Here is a 17,310-nt window from a genome sequence, read left to right as displayed (position 1 = left end):
GTCAGGGGATTGATTCACTCAGAGCAGCTGACGACATCTTTTAAACCCCGTGCTGCAGAGTCAGAGGGAGAACACAGCTCCATCTCCTTCTACAGACTCACCAGCTGGTATGATGGTGCTGCCTGCAGGGTCCCGCTTACATTCTCAGATCCTGACTCCAGTGCTTCCAGAGAAGGTGGATATTTATGTGCTGAAGGCAGCCTGGAGGAACTGTGTCCACAGCCTGGATGTCAACAGCCTCATCGTCATCAGAGTCACCTCTGCTGTTTATCACACAAAAGACACTGAGATGACAAACCGCTGGAGAATCACGGACTCCAGCTCAGAGGGCAGAGTTATCATGTCGGTGCTCTGCCAGTTTCTAAAGAGGTTTGCACAGAGCATGAAGAGAAAGGCTACAGAGGAAGAGAGCAGCAGCAGGAGCCCCACTCCACCAAAGAAACACTTCAGACCTTTCTGAAGCCTGAGGCCAGCCTTTCTCAGAGAACTTATTTTCTGACGACTCTTTAATAGTTTTAAGACTTTGGCACTGCTTCTGTGAACTGTGTTGGACATATGGCAGGGCTGTGGACTGGATGTTGAACGAGGAACATCTATTGTAGAGCCAAGTGTAAATCTGTGCAACACGAACTAAGGATCCATAAAGACAGTGCCAAGTGTACATTATCCTCTGCTGCATCTCAGACATCAGCAAGAATCAACACAGTGGTAAGTAATAAGTAATGTTGAAGGTTGTCTCTGAAATGATGTCCCAAAATGTTAGAAAACTTCTTGAGGTTTTAACTTTTATTGTTGCTTTTCTGCCTTTTGTTTTTAAGAATCTGATGAAAAGGAGAAACAAGAAGAGACACACCACAAACGAGTTTCCCTTACTAACATGGTAAATATATTCATCATGTAATGACATTTCCTCAGAGTAACCAGGAGTGTTTGTCTTGTTCTAAAGTGATTCAGTCTTCTCTCGTGTTATTTGGTATTTGTCTTTGAAAAGAGAGGAGCAGTAACTGCATACGGAGAAAGAAACAGGAGCATCCAAAGACAACTGAGAGTCTTTAGTGCACCGTGAACAGCAGTCACCTCAGAGCAAGAGAGTCCTCGTGGCTGTCTGGGTTCTCTCCAGGAGCTCTGGCTTCATCCCACAGTCCAGAGAAATGATATAAGTGATACTCCAAAAGTTGATTCTGTTCATCTGGACGTAGCGTTTTGTGGGAGAAACGTTTTGTCACTCATCCAAGTGACTTCGTCAGTCTCAGCTGACTGCAGGTTTCCCCAATCTTATAAACAGTACATTTGCATAATGATTGAAACCAGCCCACTGAAGGAACAATGGCTGGGACGTCAGTTCCTTAATCTTAATTATGTAAATTTTCATGACCATTGATCAACAACCACTGACCAAAACCCACTGTTCAAAGCCCACTGATCAATGGCCATGAGTACCATTCACAGAGAGTTGGGGAATGGCTGCAATCACAGCATTGTAGCATACCTGGATCATTGAGCTTGCGTCAAGACGTTTTAACCCACTTTGGCAAGGACTGCCTACAGCTTGTACGTCAGAATGAGCAAACAGCACGTAAGATGCCGGATTACAGGAACCACCTGAGATTCAGCCTCAGATGCCGACAAAACAGTATTACTCCTAAAAGTCTGCAAATGAGCTCTTCAGTTAAAGGCTTCCGGGCAACAAAAATCCTCCAGAAGGCACAGCATCAGTTGCTCAATGAACGGGTGAGGCAAAGAAATTTTACCATCGACATGCTAAAATCTCAAGAGGAGCGGATCTGACAGAGACTGACAATGCTTCTAGATGAGAGTACTCTTAAAAAGGTGTTTGACTTTACTGAGAAGTCTCGTCTAGCACAGCACAAGAAGTCTAAGACCAGGCAACAAAGGAAATTTGACTTATTTGTTGTACGTCGGAAACCACCGCAAAATATGGAGAGTGTCCTCAGTGGCCAGAAGAGAGAAGGATGTGACACCGAGGATGTGGACAAGTGGGTGAAGAATTTTTCTGACAGACAGCTCACCCAAACAGAGAAAAACATCCTTGCTAAAGGGTTGAATTTTGCTGTCACACCGAGACAAATCCCGCTAGTGGAGCTGATCACAGCCACAGAAACAGCAATTCGTAACAACAATATTGCAGAAGTGGAAGCAGAGCAACTACGGACGAAAGTTTTGGCCTGTCTCAGCAATGCAAAGCCCCCAGCATCCAACATCACCATGGAGGAGAGGAAGGCACTCACATCACTTAGTGATGGCAACAACATTATCATCCTTCCGGCAGACAAGGGTAGGTGCACAGTATTGCTAAACCAGAAAGACTATCATGAGAAGATTTTGTCACTACTCAGTGATGAAAATACTTATGAGCCCCTGAAATGAGACCCAGGAAGTGGCTACAGGAAGAGGGCGATAGACTGTTTGAAACAGTTAGAACAAGACAAGGCTATTGACCAGAACTCATACCACAGGCTGTACCCAGGGGAGTCTACACCAAGTCTGTATGGTTTACCGAAAATACATAAACAGGGTGCACCTTTAAGACCGATTGTCTGCATGATCAACTCTGTCACCTATAACATCTCCAAGTTTCTGGCTTCAATTCTCAACCCGCTGGTGGGCAGCTCTGAACACCACATCCAGAACACCCTGGATTTTGTTGAGAAGGTGAGAGATGTCATCATGGAGGCAGATGAAACCATGGTCTCGTACGACGTTACATCTCTCTTCACTTGCATCCCAGTCACGGAAGCGTTGGAGGTAGTCCGTAAGAGATTACAGGATGACACCAACCTCAGCAACAGGACCACTCTCAGCATCGACCAAGTGTGTTTGCTTTTGGAACTGTGTCTTCATTCCACCTACTTCACATACAAGGGTCAGTTCTACAGGCAGAAACATGGGTGTGCCATGGGCTCCCCAGTTTCACCCATCGTGGCCAATTTGTACATGGAAGAAGTGGAAAAGAGAGCTTTGCTATCCTACCCTGGAACGCCACCAAGCCATTGGTTCAGGTATATGGATGACACCTGGGTGAAAAATGAAATCTCAGGACGTACCACAATTCACGGATCACATTAACTCGGTGGACCGACACATCAAATTCACCAGGGAGGATATGAAAAGTGGCAGGTTAGCCTTCTTAGACTGTGAGATTTCCATCAGTAATGGGAGACATCTAAAAGCTGACGTGTACCGTAAACCTATGCATACGGGTCAGTCTCTAAGGTTTGACTCTCATCATCCACTGGAGCACAAACTGGGTGTCATTAGGACGCTACGACACAGAGCAAACACCATCCCCACTGACACAGCGGCCAGGGAGGCAGAAGAACAGCACATCAAGAAGGCCCTGAGTAAATGTGGTTATCCCAGCTGGACTTTTGTCAAAGCTGGAAAGGCACCTAAAGAAAGCTCCAGCCGATCCAGGAGAGAAGGACAACCGCTGCCCAAGCGAAAACCTGTAGTGATCCCATATGTGTCAGGAGTATCGGAGCAGTTGAGACGCATTTTTTCTAAACACCGGGTCTCTGTGGCTTTTAAACCCCAAAACACGCTGCGCCAAAAATTGGTCCACCCCAAGGATCGGGTCCCCCGACACAAACAGAGTAACATAGTGTACGCTGTTAAGTGCCAGGAGGATTGCCAGGATTTATACATCGGGGAAACCAAACAACCTCTGGCGAAGCAGATGGCACAACACAGAAGAGCCACCTCGTCAGGCCAGGACTCTGCAGTCTATTTACACCTACAGGCCAGTGGACACTCTTTCAAGGATGAGGATGTACACATCTTGGACAGGGAGGAATGCTGGTTTGAGCGCGGAGTCAAGGAGGCCATTTACGTGAAAAGGGAAAGACCATCTCTGAATCGAGGAGGGGGCCTAAGGGTACATCATTCGCCATCTTACAATGCTGTGATTGCAGCCATTCCCCAACTCTCTGTGAATGGTACTCATGGCCATTGATCAGTGGGCTTTGATCAGTGGTTGTTGATCAATGGTCATGAGAATTTCCATAATTATGATTAAGGAACTGACCTCCAAGCCCATTGTTCCATCAGTGGGCTGGTTTCAGTCATTATGCAAATGTACTGTTTATAAGATTGGGGAAACCTGCAGTCAGCTGAGACTGACGAAGTCACTTGGATGAGTGACGAAACGTTTCTCCCACAAAATGCTACGTCCAAATGAAGAGAATCAACTTTTGGAGATTTACTTACCTGGATGATTGAGAATGCATCAAGACGATATAAGTGATAAGTGCTTGAAATGAGGCATAGGTGTGAATATGAGTGTGAATGGTAGTTTGTTTCTCTGTTTGAGCCCTCTCTGTGTCAGATGGCAACCTGTCCAGGGTGTACCCCCGCCTCTGACCCTATAACAACTCCAATTGAACCATTTACAATGCAACATAATTTTTCTCACCTTCTAGCACATGAAAACTGTTAAGGCTTTTATAAACATTGAGTTCTGCTGTGGGTCTCTTATTGCCTGTGTGTGTGTGGCAGGATGAATGTTATCCCTCGGTCCAACCCACTTTCAGCCTGGCCCATTAGGGGGCGCTAGTATAAATAGTGGCCATTTGAGTGTCCCTGGATCGCTTACCTGTGATCTCCTTCTTGGTCACCTGACTTCCTGTTGGTGTTGCTGAGATTAGTTACTCTTCTGAAGCCTCCATCGCAGCTGGTAGGTGTTTACTCATTGTAGTGTGTATATTACCTTGCTTGGTGGTAAACAGCTATTGTTTGTAGGTCGTAGCTGTAGAAGCCTCCTCTGAGCCATTCCGCTTACGTTTTATGACACGGCTTACTTGGTATGTAATCAACTTCTGTTACGCTCTCTGCCTTCTGTTGTTCTTTTATAGTAATTATTTATTATGCTTTGCAGGAAGTGTGGGCCTTAGTGTTGCACCAAGCTACGCAAACTGAAGGGCTGCTGCTTTGCTGTGATGCTTTGCTTTGTTTTACTTTATTTTTACTGTCTGTTCCGGCTGCGAAGTTTGCTTCCTACTGCTGCCAGCCTTTAAAGTGGACGTCGGCGTTGACAACGGCCATATGCATGCCACGCGGGTCGGCTGGCGCGCATACTGATTGACTGACTGGATAATTAACTTACAGCCGTGCAGACGGCAAGTTGGAGCAATACGGCGATTCCGTTTGCTCCATATTTTAGAGTTTTACCCAGATTGTATGTTGTTTTACTGTATTTGATTTGTAGTTTGGCTTTTTGTTACGCCACTGGTGGGAGGCCCTTTTTCTAGCTGTAGATCACCAGTGTGGTCCTGCAGTTGGGTTATCCCCCAGCGCTGCATATTAGTTTTGTTGCAATATATTAAAATTTTCTTTGTTTCTTTTATTCAGATGTGGAGCGCCGACGTGGAGGAGACCAGGGTGCCTTGGTGGTGGGATCCTCTGAGTGTACACACCTGCCTTGTTTAATTTATTAGTGTGAGTGTGTGATAGTGTGCTGCACTTGTGTCTTGGTGTATTTTCTTCTTTTTTTTGAGTTTGTGTGTGGCATCCCTGCCCTCCACTGGTAAGCCTCAGCTCTGAATACCTTTTTTAGCATACTTATACACTGATATTTATGACTGTGCTTTTAAATGTTTTAATTAATAAATTGTCAATTTATTTTATCATTGAACCTCGTCTCTGTATTGAGTATAACAAACCTAACTGCCTTCGTAGTGATTAGTGTTGCCTCCAGTATTCTCTGGGTGAAATTCCCAGGGTGGCGTTGTCTTTTTAAAACTGTGAAGAGTAATTACTTTATTTCCACCTCGTGTTGCCACAAACTTGGCGTTGGTCGACAGGATATACTCTTTAAAAACAGAGACGTGTGTTCCTTTTTATTTTCTGGTATAACGTAAACTGTTTTTTAAAATTTATTTTGTACAGGATAAAAGCAAAGCAGCAGCTACTTTGGTGTGGGATTCCACAGCTGTGTTACAGAGATGGAGGAAGAGTTACAGGAACTCAGGGACTTGATCGCGCAGCTGAAAGCAGACAATGAGAGGCTGCGTCAGGAGAGGGCTGTTGGGTCAGGTACTAGTGATACACCTTCTACTTCAACTGCATCATCTGTTAACCCCCCAACTGCTAGTGTCTCTGTAGCAGAGAGACTAGTTTTTGTGCCCCGTGACAGAAAATGCCCTATGTTTAGAGGAAAATCAGGTATAGGGTTGGATGAATGGTTGGAGGAAATAGAAGGCTGCGCTAGAGCACGTCATTTGTCTTTGGCTGATAAAGCATTTTTCCTGTTTGACCACCTGGAAGGGGAAGCACATGAGGAGATCAAATATCGCTCTAGTGCAGAGAGGTCGGATCCCGCTAAGATAATCACTATATTGCAAGAACTTTATGGCTGTTCAGACTCCTATGTAGCATTGCAGGAAGCTTTCTTCTCTAGGAAACAGCAGGAAAATGAGACACTGCAAGAGTTTTCCCTCGCTCTCCTGGGTCTTATGGAGAAAGTTAAATCGAGTGCCCCCAATGGCATGCCCAATGCAGACGTTTTATTAAGAGATCAATTTGTTGAACAGGTCTTAGATAGTACCTTGCGGCGGGAGTTAAAGCAGCTAGTAAGGAGGCAGCCAACACTGACATTGCTGGAGATTAGAGGGGAAGCTATTAGGTGGGAACGTGAAGGGTTGCCTAGTGGTGTTAGACATAGAAGCAGTTCTGTCCCTTCTGTCTATGGCATTCAGTATGGGGTCCATAGTGGTCCTTCAGGAATAGCCCAGTCCACCCATTTGTCTGAAATGAGTGAGATGAAGGAATTGTTAAAGCGCCAGCAGGAGCAACTTAATCAGCTCACTCAGAGCATTGCTCGATTGCAGGGCCCCCATCGAATGTCTCGCTCAGGACGGAGCGATTCCATTATATGCCGACGTTGTCAGCAACCTGGACATTTTGCTCGGGAGTGTGATGGGGAACGTGTTCCTCGTTCCCGGCCACCTTCGCAGGCCCCTCTGCATAATCGGAGGCACTCTCCTTTAAATACGGCTTCGGAAAACTAGCACCCTCCGTATTGCCGAGCCACAGTTCGGGTGGGGTGTCTATTGGCTCAAGGGTTGTTTCTAATGGTCCAGAGGCAGCCTCCAAATTAATTTCATCCTGTCCGCATATAGATGTGGACATGGGCGGTGTAAAAGTATCTTGTTTGGTTGATACGGGGTCTATGGTCTCCACCATTACTGAAAGCTTTTTCTGCCAGCATTTTGAGTCCTGGGGTCAAGAGCGCCTCCAAGCTTGTCATTGGTTGCAGCTTAAAGCGGCTAATGGTTTGTCTATTCCCTACCTTGGTTATATCGAGCTAAGTGTAGAGCTCTGTGGTAAGTTTCTTCCACAGTGTGGCGTGTTGATCGTTAAAGATCTTCCAGGTGCAGGACCTTCCACGGTTCCGGGTGTATTGGGGATGAATGTAATTCGGAAGTGTTACCACGAGCTTTTTGGGCAACATGGTGAAGCATTGTTTAGTTTGGGCTCTGTCACAGAGGCCCCTAAACCCCTTGTGCATGCGCTGCAAAAGTGCCATGATGTTAGTATAAGAGCCCCACTGGATTTGTCTGGCCATGTGAGAGTGAGAGGTAAGCGAGCATGTTGCATTCCGGGTGGTGTAATGAAAATAGTGGCTGCCACCTGTTCTGAGCAATATTCAGGTGCCACCGTGTTATTTGAACCCAATGATGTTAACTTGCCTGCTGGACTTTTAGCGTCCCCTGCATTGGTTCGAGTGGTTAGAGGTACTGCATACATACCAGTTGTTAATGTAGGGACCATGGCGGTTTTGCTTCATCCCAGGACTGTTATAGGGACCCTGGAGGATGTTTACGTGGTCAGTTTGCCTGCTGGTGTGACAGAAATACCCCCGAATGTAGCAACAATGGCCTCTCACACCGCAACCCCTACTGTGCAGGATCAGATGGCAAGAATTGATTTGTCTAAACTGTCAGCAGAGGGACAGGGACAGGTGAGGTCTCTCCTTAAGAAATACAGCTCGGTCTTTTCTGCTCATGACACTGATTTGGGTTGCACTAACTTGATCTCCCATGACATTCCGCTCTTAGATGATATCCCCGTGCGGCAGCGTTATAGGCGCATCCCCCCTTCAGAGTATGAGGTTGTGAAAGAGCATATTAATCAGTTACTAGGGGCCAAGGTGATTAGAGAGAGTAGCAGCCCCTATGCTTCTCCCATCGTGCTCGTTAAGAAAAAGGATGGCAGCCCACGCATGTGTGTTGATTATCGGCAATTGAACAACAAGACAAGGAAAGATGCATTCCCCCTGCCGCGCATTGAAGAATCCCTAGATGCGCTGACTGGTGCCCGTTGGTTCTCCACCATGGATTTAGCAAGTGGCTACAATCAGGTCCCAGTTACGGAAGAGGATAGGCCCAAGACTGCCTTCTGTACTCCTTTCGGCCTATTTGAGTGGAACCGAATGCCATTTGGGCTCTGTAATGCCCCTAGCACCTTCCAGAGACTAATGCAACGCCTTTTCGGTGATCAACAGTGCCAGTCTCTGCTTCTCTATCTTGATGACATTGTAATCTTCTCATCGACAGTACAGCAACATCTTGAGCGGCTGGATGTGGTGCTAGGTCGGCTTCAGCAGGAGGGTTTGAAAGCAAAGCTTGCCAAATGTGCCTTTTTCCAGCGGGAGGTTCGCTACTTGGGCCACGTCATCTCCGATCAGGGCGTCTCCACGGACCCTAGCAAGGTGGAAGTGGTAGCTAACTGGCAGCCTCCTAAGACTGTTTCGGAACTACGCTCCTTTCTTGGGTTTGCCAGCTATTATCGCCGTTTTGTAGAGGGTTTTGCTAAGTTGGCGGCACCTCTGCATAGACTGGTGGCAGAGTGGGGAGGCAGAAAATCAAAGAAGAGGTCAGAGCATGGTGTAGTGGAGAACTGGACTGCAGAGTGTGCTCAAAGTTTTGAGGCATTAAAGACTAAACTGACAACAGCACCAGTGCTTGCTTATGCAGATTTCTCTTTGCCTTTTATTTTAGAAGTGGATGCCAGCCATGGCGGCCTAGGGGCGGTGCTCTCCCAGGAGCAGGGAGGTAAGGTGAGGCCAATAGCCTATGCCAGTCGGGGTTTGAGGCCTACTGAGCGCAATATGCTAAATTATAGCTCAATGAAGCTGGAGTTTTTGGCACTTAAGTGGGCCATGACTGAGAAGTTTAGAGAGTACTTGTTGGGCCACAAGTGTATTGTTTACACCGACAACAATCCTCTTAGTCACTTGTCTTCTGCTAAACTTGGGGCTACTGAACAGCGCTGGGCAGCTCAGCTCGCTTCGTTTGACTTCGACTTAAAGTACAGGTCAGGAAGGAGTAATAAGAATGCAGACGCTTTATCTCGCCAGCATCCACCCGATCTTCAGGAAATTAAAGCCATGGTTCCTGGTACAGCCTTGCCTGAACCTCTTCAACAAGCCTTGCGGCTGGGACCAGTTGAGGTATCCCAAGCTGCCATTACAGTTTTGCCCCATCTCACTACTCCTGATCTTCATACCCTCCAACAGGTCGACCCAGTGGTAGAGGAGATCCTGGTGTTCTGGAGACGGAAGCAGCGACCCAGCTTTGAGGAGCGGCAGCAGCTTTCCCCACCTGCTCTGGTGCTGCTACGACAATGGGATCGTCTGATTGAAAGGGATGGAGTTCTGTATCGTCAGGTTCATCGCCTTGATGGTGCCGAGGTGGTACTTCAGCTTTTGCTGCCTAGTGCATTAATTGAGCAGGTGTTGACTCATGTTCATCAGGACCATGGCCATCAAGGTGTGGAAAGGACCCTAGCGCTTCTCCGCTCACGGTGCTACTGGCCAGGTATGTCTGCTGAGGTAGCTCGCTGGTGTCAGAGATGTGAACGTTGCCAAGTTGCAAAAGACACCCAACCTGCAGCTCAAAGTTTCATGGGACATTTGTTGGCCTCTCGACCAAATGAAATCTTGGCCATTGATTACACCCTGCTTGAACCCTCCCGGAATGGGCTGGAGAATGTCTTGGTAATGACTGATGTTTTCAGCAAGTATACATTGGCTGTCCCCACTCGTGACCAATGTGCTGCTACAGTGGCCCAGGTTCTTGTAACTGAGTGGTTTTCGAAGTTTGGTGTACCTGCCCGTATTCATTCCGATCAGGGTCGTAACTTTGAAAGCTCCCTGATCCAGCAGCTCTGCAAGTTTTATGGTATTGAGAAGTCCCATACTACTCCTTATCATCCGGCTGGAAATGGTCAGTGTGAACGTTTTAATAGGACTTTGCACAATTTGTTGCGGACCCTGCCAGTATCCAGAAAAAGAGACTGGAATGTATGTTTGCCCCAGTTACTCTACTGTTATAACACCACTCCCCATCAGGCTACTGGGGAAACTCCATTCTTATTGATGTTTGGGCAAGAACCCAGGTTGCCAGTGGACTTTCTGTTGGGCAGAGTACCAGACCCCATCAGTGGAGATGGGCACGAGTGGATTCAGGAGCATCAAGCCCGGCTACAGGTTGTACATGAAGGAGCCAAGGAACGACTGCAATTGGCTGCCGACCGCAGAAAGAGGCACCATGATCAAAAGGTGAAAGAGGCACCATTGAACGACGGGCAGTTGGTGTTCCTGCGCGATTTGAGTGGAAGAGGGAGATGTAAAATCAAAGATCGATGGAAACCAGCGGTATATAGAATCCTGAAGGCACCTAAAGGAGGTGGGGCAGTATATACCATTGCACCTGCAGATGATCCTAGCAGTGTGAAGCATGTTCATCGTACCTTGCTGAAGGCTGTGGTAATGGCACCTACACCACCAGAAGGGCCTGCTCCGTGCAGTAGCCCACATGGCCCAGAAATATCATCCGCAGAACCAGAACATGACTCATCAAGTGACAGTGACCTGTTATTCCTGAGCATAGGAGCTCCTCACGTAAATGTTTCACCATCTTACTGCCCAGTAGTGATTCCAAGTAGCTCTGAGTTGTTGCTCTCACCAGAAGACCGAACTTCCGATGTTCCAGCCACTTGTACAATTACTCAGAGTGCAGCACCAGTTCCATCTAGCTCTCTTCCTGTTTCCACTACGAGCTCTGATAAAAGAAATATTGTTGTGCGAAGAACTACACGGTCCACGGCCGGCCAGCATTCAAACATCCATCATCTCCCAAGACCAACAGGGGAGGTGGCACAAGGGGCTGCAAACTCTATTTCTGAGCCTAGAATACATGCTGTCTCTGCATTTTTTAGGCCTTGGGATTAACCTGGGTGTCTTTGTAATCCATCGTCGGGGCGACGATGCAAAAAGGAGGGGTAGATTGTGGCAGGATGAATGTTATCCCTCGGTCCAACCCACTTTCAGCCTGGCCCATTAGGGGGCGCTAGTATAAATAGTGGCCATTTGAGTGTCCCTGGATCGCTTACCTGTGATCTCCTTCTTGGTCACCTGACTTCCTGTTGGTGTTGCTGAGATTAGTTACTCTTCTGAAGCCTCCATCGCAGCTGGTAGGTGTTTACTCATTGTAGTGTGTATATTACCTTGCTTGGTGGTAAACAGCTATTGTTTGTAGGTCGTAGCTGTAGAAGCCTCCTCTGAGCCATTCCGCTTACGTTTTATGACACGGCTTACTTGGTATGTAATCAACTTCTGTTACGCTCTCTGCCTTCTGTTGTTCTTTTATAGTAATTATTTATTATGCTTTGCAGGAAGTGTGGGCCTTAGTGTTGCACCAAGCTACGCAAACTGAAGGGCTGCTGCTTTGCTGTGATGCTTTGCTTTGTTTTACTTTATTTTTACTGTCTGTTCCGGCTGCGAAGTTTGCTTCCTACTGCTGCCAGCCTTTAAAGTGGACGTCGGCGTTGACAACGGCCATATGCATGCCACGCGGGTCGGCTGGCGCGCATACTGATTGACTGACTGGATAATTAACTTACAGCCGTGCAGACGGCAAGTTGGAGCAATACGGCGATTCCGTTTGCTCCATATTTTAGAGTTTTACCCAGATTGTATGTTGTTTTACTGTATTTGATTTGTAGTTTGGCTTTTTGTTACGCCACTGGTGGGAGGCCCTTTTTCTAGCTGTAGATCACCAGTGTGGTCCTGCAGTTGGGTTATCCCCCAGCGCTGCATATTAGTTTTGTTGCAATATATTAAAATTTTCTTTGTTTCTTTTATTCAGATGCGGAGCGCCGACGTGGAGGAGACCAGGGTGCCTTGGTGGTGGGATCCTCTGAGTGTACACACCTGCCTTGTTTAATTTATTAGTGTGAGTGTGTGATAGTGTGCTGCACTTGTGTCTTGGTGTATTTTCTTCTTTTTTTTGAGTTTGTGTGTGGCATCCCTGCCCTCCACTGGTAAGCCTCAGCTCTGAATACCTTTTTTAGCATACTTATACACTGATATTTATGACTGTGCTTTTAAATGTTTTAATTAATAAATTGTCAATTTATTTTATCATTGAACCTCGTCTCTGTATTGAGTATAACAAACCTAACTGCCTTCGTAGTGATTAGTGTTGCCTCCAGTATTCTCTGGGTGAAATTCCCAGGGTGGCGTTGTCTTTTTAAAACTGTGAAGAGTAATTACTTTATTTCCACCTCGTGTTGCCACATGTGGAAATAGCATATTATGATATAAAGCCGTGTCTTGACATTGAAATCCTTAATTTGTCTGATTATGTTGTGATTAACATAGATGACCGTTCTGTTTTCTCGTAGCTGAGCTGGTGAGTCCAGTCAGTGTGTGTCAGATAGTCGTCAACAAACTTGAGGAACCGTCCTTTAAACAGCAGCCATTTGGACTCTATGAACAATCTGCTCCTCTCCCTTTACCATGACCTGGTTACCGGGTGCAAGATTTTCCTCCAATCGCAGTCAGGGGATTGATTCACTCAGAGCAGCTTACGACACCTTTTAAACCCCGTGCTGCAGAGTCAGAGGGAGAACACCACTCCATCTCCTTCTACAGACTCACCAGCTGGTATGATGGTGCTGCCTGCAGGGTCCCGCTTACATTCTCAGATCCTGACTCCAGTGCTTCCAGAGAAGGTGGATATTTATGTGCTGAAGGCAGCCTGGAGGAACTGTGTCCACAGCCTGGATGCCAACAACCTCATCGTCACCAGAGTCAATCCTGCTGTTTATCACACAAAAGACACTGAGATGACAAACCGCTGGAGAATCACGGACTCCAGCTCAGAGGGCAGAGTTATCATGTCGGTGCTCTGCCAGTTTCTAAAGAGGTTTGCACAGAGCATGAAGAGAAAGGCTACAGAGGAAGAGAGCAGCAGCAGGAGCCCCACTCCACCAAAGAAACACTTCAGACTGTGAAGCCTTTCTCAGAGAACTTATTTTCTGAAGACTCTTTAATAGTTTTAAGACTTTGGCACTGCTTCTGTGAACTGTGTTGGACATATGGCAGGGCTGTGGACTGGATGTTGAACGAGGAACATCTATTGTAGAGCCAAGTGTAAATCTGTGCAACACGAACTAAGGATCCATAAAGACAGTGCCAAGTGTACATTATCCTCTGCTGCATCTCAGACATCAGCAAGAATCAACACAGTGGTAAGTAATAAGTAATGTTGAAGGTTGTCTCTGAAATGATGTCCCAAAATGTTAGAAAACTTCTTGAGGTTTTAACTTTTATTGTTGCTTTTCTGCCTTTTGTTTTTAAGAATCTGATGAAAAGGAGAAACAAGAAGAGACACACCACAAACGAGTTTCCCTTACTAACATGGTAAATATATTCATCATGTAATGACATTTCCTCAGAGTAACCAGGAGTGTTTGTCTTGTTCTAAAGTGATTCAGTCTTCTCTCGTGTTATTTGGTATTTGTCTTTGAAAAGAGAGGAGCAGTAACTGCATACGGAGAAAGAAACAGGAGCATCCAAAGACAACTGAGAGTCTTTAGTGCACCGTGAACAGCAGTCACCTCAGAGCAAGAGAGTCCTCGTGGCTGTCTGGGTTCTCTCCAGGAGCTCTGGCTTCATCCCACAGTCCAGAGACATGATATAAGTGATAAGATAATATAACTAAAAAAAAAAAAACAGTTTAGAACAAGTGTGAGCCTCCTTTACAACTTTATTCACATCCTTTAAATGTAAGAGCTGCTGGCACGTCTGGTGAGGGTGTGCCCACACCTAATCTAAACCACAGAGCTTTAGTCCCTCTCGTACTTGGTTGAGTATTGACATCAGCTGCACCGGTGCATGCAACGTGAGGGCACTAATGGACAGGGAGGAAATAATACTTGAATTCATTTTGAACAAAGACGTCATGCCAAATATTTTTTGATAGCTGTTTCAATTATGAATACACAGACTTTGTGATTGCTTTTTTCCTGTCAACATGTATTGTTCACAAATAACCACGGGCCACAACTGAATCAGATAGTTCCATCATTTCTCTTCATCTGCATTTTCGATCTGAAAGTAGAAACAACTATAATGAGGAGAAATTGAATTTTTATATTTATGAACGAGGACTGTGTGGAGGAGAGCCGAGTCAGGAAACAGGTTGTTCACCTGACCGACAAGCTGGAGTCAGAACCTGTGATTTATCCTCCCTGACTATTGAGTGATGTTATATGCTGATGTTATTTTCCTGTTTTGAGCCAAACCAGATTTCTCTATAGGAACTCTGTGTTAAAGGGTCAATGCACCAAATTGGGTTTTGATAACAGTTTATTTCTCATGCAAGGAAAGACACAAACTGCTCAGAGGGATTAGTAATGAGCACAAGTTAAATGAGCTCATTGCACTACGTTGGCTTTATCAGCCCTGCACAGAACAGATTGGTCTTAGACTCTTTGATTCTCTTAAATAAGTAGAATCTGAAACTGAAGGTTTTAGATTAAATCTGATTCCTAAATCAAGAAGTAAATCTTAAAGAACAACCTAGGTTTGTAATTTGGAACAAAGTTGCGTTAACTAAAACTATCTTGAACTGTGGAAGGTTAAGTGTGACCTTCTTAGCTGCAAACCTTGAACTGGTTTAGTAGCTTTTATATCTGTCTTACTGTGACATAAGTGCTGCAAAAGGGATTTATCTCTCTCCCTCTGTCTATCTCTCAGTCCGTCTCTCTAAAATATTCATTTTACTTTATTTTCTCTATATATGATGTAGGTTTGAATTTTCCCTGCTAAATTGTGACGGTCTGGGAGTCTCCTACGTTCGACCTGCCTGTATGTATGTTTTTCTATGTGTTTTGTTTTGTCTCCCCTCCCAGTCCCCTGCTTCCCCCTTTAAGTGTGTGTGTGTGTGTGTGTGTGTGTGTGTGTATTCCAGCGTGCCAATTTATGGGCGTCATCAGGCCGGAAGGTGTTTCCCGTGTTGAAGCCGCCACACATGTCTTCCGTCTAGATTGGCCGCTACTTAAGTGTTTGACTGAGCTTCAGTCAACGCTGGATCATTGAGTTACCAAGTAAGTGAAGTCCCAGCTCTGAGTGGAAATAGTCTGTGCGTGTGTTTCTGTGAGTTCACCAATCTGATCTCTGTACCTTGTCTTGTTAGGAACTTGGAGAGGAGTGTGTCACAGGAGCGAAGTGTTTGTAAATGTCGAGTGTTGGAGTTGTTTTCCTGTCACACCTGGACCACCAGCACAGTCCTGCAGGATGGGAAAGTCCTGCATTTGGGCCCCGTTCTCGCCACGCACCTTAACATAAATAATAAACACTTTGATTGAGAAACTGCATTTTGTGTTTACTTTTGTAGGGTTGCCTACCGCTGCAGGAGGCTGCATCATGAAACCAACATGATGAACTGCCAGTGGGAGAAGCACTACCCTATAGACCTCTGTAATCCAAGTAAAAGTAGCAGTACAGCTATATACAAGTTAATACGAAGGCACAGAATCAACAAGAGCTATGAACTAATCTTAGAGCCGGGGCTACACTGGTGCGAGTCATACAAGGATCCAGCGATGAGTAGCTTCCTTTCCTCAACTTAAGTAGTGGCAGGGATAATGAGGCACAGGTGTTCACTCTCCATAGGTGCGTGGGGCGAGGGCAGGAACCACCATGACTTCCGTCCTGGCGAGACAGAGAGCGCGAGAGAGAAAAATAATGACGCTGCTGATCATCTTCATGCTGGTCCACCGGGCCGTGACATTCAGTAACATGAATATGGAAGTGTAAAGAGTGTGCAGCACAAGAGACTGCAAGATCTCAGTTATTGAAGCACTACAGGTTAAACCATGGTCACTTTGGCCGCAGACACGCTTATCCATGCACATATTTAAATTGTCCATGTAGTCACCAATGTAGATCACATGTTGATCAGACATTGCAGAGATCAGTAGATTCCTGGTGTGATTGAAGACAAGCTTTTCATTGATGATTTAAAAAGAGGGTGATGAGCTATTATTATTATTATTATTACTACTACTACTACTACATTGTCTTGATTAATCCATTAAAAAACAAACAAAAATAAAAACATTTGCAAATGGTTCAAATCTTTCATAAATATTCACGCAGAGCTGGAAATTGTAATTTTTAAATTTGATTTGTGCAGCTAATGAAAGTCTTCTGAAGGTAAGAAGGAGATGTGCAACAAAAAAATTGCAAAGTTTATCTTTTTTGTTTTTTTTCCTAACAAACGTCTGTTCATCAATATATTTTTGTATTCAGTTCATTCTATTATTATTGTGTGAATGCTGCTGTTGCTCAATTCCTCGTTATTATTCTGAATTCTTTGTGGGATTTTTGGGTGCTGTGACTTTTGGTGTTTGTTCCTGTTTTTCTTTCTTTAATAACCTTTTCTCACAAGATGTTTTACAAAGTAAATACATTTGGAGAAATCTCCCTGACTGTAGTGGCGATTCCTTTTGTTTGAACAACCAAACATCCAAGAATTAAAATTCCGCAAGCCACTGCTGCACTGAGATAAGATCTTGTACGCAGGCAAAAGAAGTCGACTGTCCAAACTTGAAAGTTGCATTTTATGGTTTATTTATTCAGTTTGGCAAGCAATAAAAAGATGAATTTTTGTTGCTTCCTGCTGCTTCTTCTGCTCTGGTAAAAAATAAACAAGACATAGGCTCACTCCAGTGCATACTGGTCCTATACCAGTCTCTTTATTTAGAGAAAAATAGCCCTACAGTTCTTCCTGACTGACTTAACAAGATAAACAACAAAACAAACCCAAACAATTAAGCAAGTATTAACCTACAAATAAAACTTGTGAATAACCTAAAATATAAGTAAACCAACAACAAACTTTAACAAATTTCAAAATATAAAAAATAAAGAACAAATAGCTCCAACACTCCGGCCCCTAATTGTGCATACAATCACAATTACTTTAAAGTTCCAAAAAG

General features: G+C 45.2%; 1 long non-coding RNA gene across 3 annotated transcripts; it reads left to right on the top strand.

The window, feature by feature from the left end:
• Positions 1 to 1,046: 1,046 nt before the first annotated feature.
• Positions 1,047 to 16,923, top strand: LOC134645270 (uncharacterized). 3 transcript variants are annotated; one of them, XR_010096530.1, is made up of 4 exons: positions 1,047 to 1,160; positions 15,117 to 15,175; positions 15,279 to 15,414; positions 15,504 to 16,923. It is a non-coding gene; the product is annotated as an uncharacterized LOC134645270 (long non-coding RNA). The 3 variants fall into 3 exon arrangements; XR_010096531.1 differs by lacking the exon at positions 1,047 to 1,160 and adding an exon at positions 13,903 to 14,006; XR_010096529.1 differs by lacking the exon at positions 1,047 to 1,160 and having other exon boundaries at positions 14,016 to 15,175.
• The last annotated feature ends 387 nt before the right edge of the window (positions 16,924 to 17,310 follow it).

This window comes from Pelmatolapia mariae, linkage group LG16_19 (assembly GCF_036321145.2).
Source record: "Pelmatolapia mariae isolate MD_Pm_ZW linkage group LG16_19, Pm_UMD_F_2, whole genome shotgun sequence".
Lineage (NCBI taxonomy): Eukaryota > Metazoa > Chordata > Actinopteri > Cichliformes > Cichlidae > Pelmatolapia > Pelmatolapia mariae.
This window is presented reverse-complemented; position numbering and strand designations above follow the sequence as displayed.